The sequence below is a fragment of the Amblyomma maculatum genome, chromosome 6, assembly GCF_055883805.1.
Source record: "Amblyomma maculatum isolate TAMU_Amacu chromosome 6, ASM5588380v1, whole genome shotgun sequence".
In the NCBI taxonomy this organism is placed as follows: domain Eukaryota; kingdom Metazoa; phylum Arthropoda; class Arachnida; order Ixodida; family Ixodidae; genus Amblyomma; species Amblyomma maculatum.
Genome location: NC_139349.1, coordinates 119,808,910 through 119,815,475, shown reverse-complemented (window position 1 = coordinate 119,815,475; position 6,566 = coordinate 119,808,910). Strand labels below are relative to the sequence as shown.

The following is a 6,566-nucleotide window of genomic DNA, read 5'->3' as shown; positions in this document are numbered from 1 at the left end:
ACGTGGTGCTAATCATCAAACCACTAACGGACACAAACTTGAAGAACTTGCAACACAGCGAGTTGGGCCTAGCTCTACGACAGCGATTCGGGGAGGCCGAAGCAGACAATTTTTACTTCACAGTGTCCCCGGACCAAAACCTGATCATTGTGGGTACGTCGAGCATCCATGCGGCAGACAGACTGGTCGGCGACTTTGCAATCCGAACGCAAGGGCAAGACCTCTATCTGCGTGGACACGTAAAGCAAAGTGAGGACAACGTGGTACACGGAGTCATCACAGTGGCCAATCTGGAGACCACCGAATCCCTGCGAGGGAAGGTGAGAAGCTTTCGCGGAGAGAGCAAAATCCTGGAGACCCAAAAGTTCGGCACTTCGAACAAAGCAAGGGTCACCTTCGAAAGGAAATACAAGCCCAGAGCCGTGCTGTATAACGCGGAAGCTATACCGGTAGCCACTTACCGTCGCACCATACCAGCGTGTAACCTGTGTGGCATGGTGGGACATAGGGCAGACAGACGCCTGCCCGACACCGAGGCAAGAAAACTGCGGACTCTGCGGAACGCAAGCTTCGTTTGTAGAGGGGCTGCGGGCCCCTCACGAGTGCAATCCAAAATGTGCGGTATGTGGCGGCGAACACGCTACGAACTCTAAAGACTGCACTGCGAAATTCCGAAGGAACGAGCAGAACAATACAGTAACAAGAACAAGAAAAAGAAGAAAAAAGCAAGAAGAGCGAGAATCTCTCGCCCCCTTCGATTAACATGGAGCCAAATTCTAAACAAAACAATCAAGAGAGGAACTGGGCCAGCATGGTCAAGAACGGGAAGCAGCCGGTGAGTGGGGTCGCCCCTCCTCCTCCCAATACTGCCTCTCCACCTACACCAAATTTGGTAGAGTGAATTAAGAAAACAGATAGCAGCCCTAAAAGCTCAAATAGAGCTACTAACCAGCAAACTAGAAACTGCACTAGCTAAATCTTAGCCGCCTCAGCAAGAAGAGGCGATGGAAAGCGACGCAGAGCCTAGCATAGAAAACAAACTAGAAGCTATGATAAGGAAGATACAGGAATCCATTCCCTCCATAGTATCACGACAGATAGCGAAAGCGATGACGATTCGCAAGTATGCTAACACAAGGAGACCCACGAATCCCGTAACTCACAAGATGCGTAGGGTGATCAGTGAGGGTGAAAAGCTGCAGTAGCTCCCCCTCCAGAATAACAATTTTCAGGCACAACATGGCGGGACGAACTAAGGAGAGTTCTATAATTTTAACACAGTGGAATAGTCGAGGCTTTAAATCAAAGACTAAGAGAGCGGACCTTAGGATGCACCATTCTACGTACGAGCATAGTCCGGCAGTGGTGGCCGTACAGGAGCCAGGCGGGAACGCGAGCCTCACAAACTACAGAACGTTCCAACTCGACCCCCTAACATGCATCTTCGTGCACAAAACTTTCACAGCAAATCTGATAGATCTGGAATTACAATCCAGCTTTTCATACGTGATGGTGACTCTTCTGCCCATAAAAAAGGATGATCCGCCGCTCCACATCCTGAACGTGTACTGCCCACCTAAAGCAAAAAATGTAACCTTCTCCACACTCCTGAGTAGGGCTGTCAGGGAAGCGGGACGAGATCCGTTACTAGTGTTAGGAGATTTCAATGCGCAGAGCCTCTCATGGGGCTACAACCGAGAGGACATACGAGGATGGAAGCTAGCGGAGGCAGCGTCCACATTAGGCCTAACCCTACACACTGACCCTGCGTACCCCACGCGAATTGGGAACTCGGCGCAGAGGGACACTTGTCCGGACTTAACTTTTTCAAAAAACGCGAGGCGAGGGGAGTGGACGAATACGGCGGAAACAATCGGTAGTGACCACTGTCTGATCAACATAACGATCCGCACTAAACCCCTTACCAGACCGACGGGGCAGACTAGGATGCCGGACTGGGCAAAATTTATATCCCTGCCACACGGCAAATCTAATGTCATTTCCATCGAATGACACTTCTTTAAAATGACATTTGTTTGCTGCCACACGGGGAAATGTAATGACGTTCGATGAAAATGACATTAGGCACTGAATGAGTTTGAGGAACTCATTCGAATGCGACAAACGAGGGCATGTGTCATCTCAACACCAGAGACTCAGTGAGAATATATACTCAAAATAAACTGCAGGCATTATAATACTACTGTGCATCTACAATTTTGTAGCTAGTCATTAAATTATGTGAAACATGCCAAATAGCATCGCGAAAAAAAAATTCAACCCTCGCTACCAGCCAACCAGCCACCGCACTAGGCGCGAGCGGCAATGGCCGCGGCTGCCGCAGTCCATGGGCGCCGGCACAGCGGTTCCCTTTCGCCGCCGTCAGAAAACATGTCAAAATCTGATGACCCTAAATAATACGCGGTTGGATAAAGGAACTTCAAAAATAACCTTTGCTGAGGATCGGTGATAAGTAACCAGAGCGATTTTCTGCTCACAGCCCCAGCGCCGGTGTCAGGCAGCTCATCCGATCTCGTGCTGTACGTTCGTAGCTCCAATGCTAATACGTCGCCGAAATTACACCTTCCGTTTACCATCAGAAAATTTATGACACCATTGAAATTACAGTAAGCAGCTCCACGAATAGGAAACTGACTATTGCGAACGCGCCGCCAACTGTGGCTTCGATGCAAAACCGTTTAGGCCTAGCGACGACCAGGGCGTAGCCATGGAGGAAGGGCGTAGCACACGGCCGGAGCGCCGTCGTCCACCGCACTCGCGGGCAGCACCGTTTCGGTAAGGCCTCTCGGGATCCGGCACAGCAAGTGATGCTATTTTGTTGTCTGCTTTCTTGTTGAGGATGGGATCCGGCATTTTTCGACGGGCATTTATGCCGAGCAAACGATCTTGCGATGACGAGACTCGACGGGGCTGTGGTGCGCTACGCCGTCGGGCGATACTCGAAGATTCAATAAAAGCGTCGTCGGTCAATACACTAGCCGCTGCTTATTTTACGTGTTGCACTTAGAGTGTGCAAAATGTGCGTTGTTGAAACAATTAGTCCGCTTTCCACACTCAGGCACCGATGCGCGCACGTTCCCTACCCTTTCGTAAACAAACGCAACCGGCGCAGTCGCTAACTTCGTAATGGGTAGACGTAATCAACAGGCTGTTTACGAATCATGCAAGACATAAATATGATTTTAAAGGCTGCTTTCGTTCACAGCCCTCATCATTCTCGCAAAGGCGCACCAACATTTGTGTATCTATCGCAATTGCCATCATTTACAAATGACATTTGTTTTCGTCGTGTAGCAGCGCGTCGAAAAAATGACTTTAAACTGAACAAATGTCATTCGGTAGGAATGACATTAATTTTCCCGTGTGGCATGGGTATTAGAAAAGAATATAATGTTAATTCTATCCAGGAGCAGGGATACCAAGCCTGGACCAAACAGGTGCTGACCAGTCTCCGTTCGACGGAAACGCGGCTAAAGCTCTCTGAGGCGGTGACGGATGTGGACACCCACCTCCTCCACCTCTGGGAAGCCAGACGCAGCATGGTTAAAAGATGGCGCAGGCAGAAACATAACCGCAAGCTAAAAACCCGGATCGCGGCGATAACAAAAGAGGCGGCAGAATACGCGGCGCAGCTTGCGGACGCTAACTGGGTAGAGAGGTGCAACGCGGCAGCTAGGCAGATGTCTGGCAAAAACACATGGCGTCTCTTCCGAGCTCTCATAGATCCAAACCAGACGCGCACCGAGTCGCAGAAACACCTGCAGCGAGCAATACACGCGTTTCAAGGAAATACGGCCCAGTTAGCGCTGAAGCTCCGACTGTACTTGAGCACGACCCAAGACCAAAGGGGAGAAGCTTACAGGTACAGTGGAGACGAAAATGTTGAGCTAGATGAACCTTTCAAACTATACGAGCTCAAGGAAGCCCTAGCGAGAATGAAACGCGGGACCACGCCAGGAAGGGATGGGATCACGGGAAAACTCCTAGCAAACCTACCAGACCAAGCGTACCATTCCCTGCTAGAGCACTTCAATTCGATCTGGACGGGCGAAGTTCCTCTTCCCACCGAATGGAAGACGGCACTCATAACTTTCATCCCAAAGGCAGGCAAAGCCATCGATACGGACAACCTCAGGCCCATTTCTCTCACGTCGTGCATAGGCAAATTGATGGAAACAATGGTCAAAGACAGACTTTCCGAGTATCTTGAAAATAAGCGAGTCTTCGCCGACTCGATGTATGGCTTCAGGCCAAATAAATCGGCTCAAGACGTCCTGCTACAGCATAGCAGAGAAATATTAAATCCAATAGAACATCCGAACGGAGATAAGATAGTGCTGGCCCTAGATCTGAAGGGAGCCTTCGATAATGTGACGCACGAGGCCATTCTGGCACACCTTTCGGAGACGGGGTGTGGGAAGAACGCATTCGAGTATATAAAACGCTTCCTCTCAGACAGACAGGCCTACGTGAGGATCCAGAACGCAGACCACGGTCCCTTTCTATTAGGCACGAGAGGTACACCACAGGGAGCGGTGCTATCCCCGCTTCTTTTCAATATGGCAATGAAAAATCTCCCGCTCCACCTCGAGAAAGTCTCGGGTGTGCAGTACGCGCTGTACCCGGACGACATCTCCATATGGGCCACGCAGGGCTCTCTCGGAGAAATGGAGGCCAGCTTGCAGGAGGCAGCCACCGCTGTAAATGAGTACGCGAAAAAATGCGGCCTTCAGTGCTCACCAAAAAAATCCGAATTCGTCCACATTCGTCCCTCCAAGAAATGCACAGACAAGATAGAATTACGACTTGGATCAGAACCAATACCCGAGAAAGAGGAAATTAGAGCACTGGGCCTTTTCATTCACCAGCGTGAGCTAGCTACGACCACGCTCGACAAGCTAAAAAAGGTGGGAGACCAGGTAGGCCGAATGGTCCGCAGAGTCTCAAACAAGAAAGGGGGACTAAGAAGCAAAGATGCTCTACGGCTGGCCAATGCCTTTGTAACAAGCAGAATCCTGTACTCGACCTCCTATCTCCACCTCAAGAAACATGACGAGAACATCCTCGAAGTGATCACGCGCAAAATAGCGATGAAAGCCCTCGACCTCCCTGTAACCACGTCAAACCTGAGACTCTAAGGTCTGGGTATGACGAACTCGTTCGAGGAGCTGAGAGAAGCCCACCTCACGAGTCAATACACGCGACTATCGCAGACACCGTCGGGGCGTCGGCTATTAACCCGTCTACACATACAACACACGACTGTAACCGAGGAAAGAGTAAGGCTTCCCCAGGAGTGGCGATACGCCATGCACGAAAAACCACTCCCCACTAATATGTCCAAGGACGACCATGAGGGTAGGCGCATGGCCAGGGCAGAGGCCTTAGCTCATCACTACGAAGGGAAACCGGGAGTGTACTATGTGGACGCGTCCGGCCCGCACCAAGGCGGGTGGTACACGGCGGCAGTGATCCACGAGTCTAAAACGGTAAACGGGCTCACATTTAAAGCCCGAGGCGTAACACAGGCAGAGGAGTTCGCCATCGCGTTAGCAGCAACACACTCTGATTCCAAAACAATCATAACGGATTCGCGAGGGGCGTGTAGGAACTTTTCACAGGGCTGGGTCCCGTACCTGGCCTACCGGCTACTAAAAAATAGCTCGGACCTGGCCTACCGACTACTGCAAAACCGCTCGTACGTGGATAGTCCATCCCGCCGCTTCATAGTCTGGGCTCCGGCCCATTCTGGGCCAGAAGGAAACGAGGCAGCAGATGCCGCCGCCCGCGCGCTTTCTTACCCGGCAACCTCGTCTCCTTCCTCCTCAGAAGAATTCACACCAGCCTACACTTTCAGAGAAATTACGCAGCTGCACCAAAACAGACACAATATTTACCCCCACCCGTGTAAAGGGTTAACAAGAGCGGAGGAACGCGTGTTTCTTCGTCTCCTTACGAATACCATGATGTGCCCGGCGTCACTTAAACACTTTGACAGCGCCTTCTCCGGGGAGTGCCCGCACTGCGGAGAAATGTCCTCGGACCTTTTCCACATGGTGTGGGCGTGCCCCTCCAACCCTGCCTTTGCACCTAACCAAAACACCACCCGGGAGGTCTGGGAGGCGACCCTACTCGCCTGCTCCGACCTGAAAGCCCGAAAGGCCTTGGTCAAAAGAGCAATGGCGGCAGCGGAAGCCACTGGGATCCCGTACTAGGGACTCCACTTAGTGTTTGTGAGGGGAAGGGCACTAAGCCTCACCCCAGAGTAACCTTCATGTAACTCCATATTTTATTAAACGTTTTTACCACCACCACCGTCTATAAGTTTTAGCTGATTTACTTTCGTCAGTCGTCATGCATTCTTTCAATGTGTCAGTACCACGATGTTAACATTAATATACGATTTACTCTTGAAGATCACCAGTGAACTACCAGGCCTGATCTAATAGCACCTGGAAAAGTCACCCTAGTCTGACTTTCCCATCCATATGCCTCTTCTACTCATCACTGGTGACTACCACTTCAAACGAAAGGTGTTGAATTCA

The 6,566-nt window shown here is 50.9% G+C and overlaps 1 pseudogene; it reads left to right on the top strand.

The window, feature by feature from the left end:
* The first annotated feature begins 4,256 nt into the window (after positions 1-4,256).
* LOC146186658 (uncharacterized) lies at positions 4,257-6,236 on the top strand (annotated as a pseudogene).
* Positions 6,237-6,566: the final 330 nt, after the last annotated feature.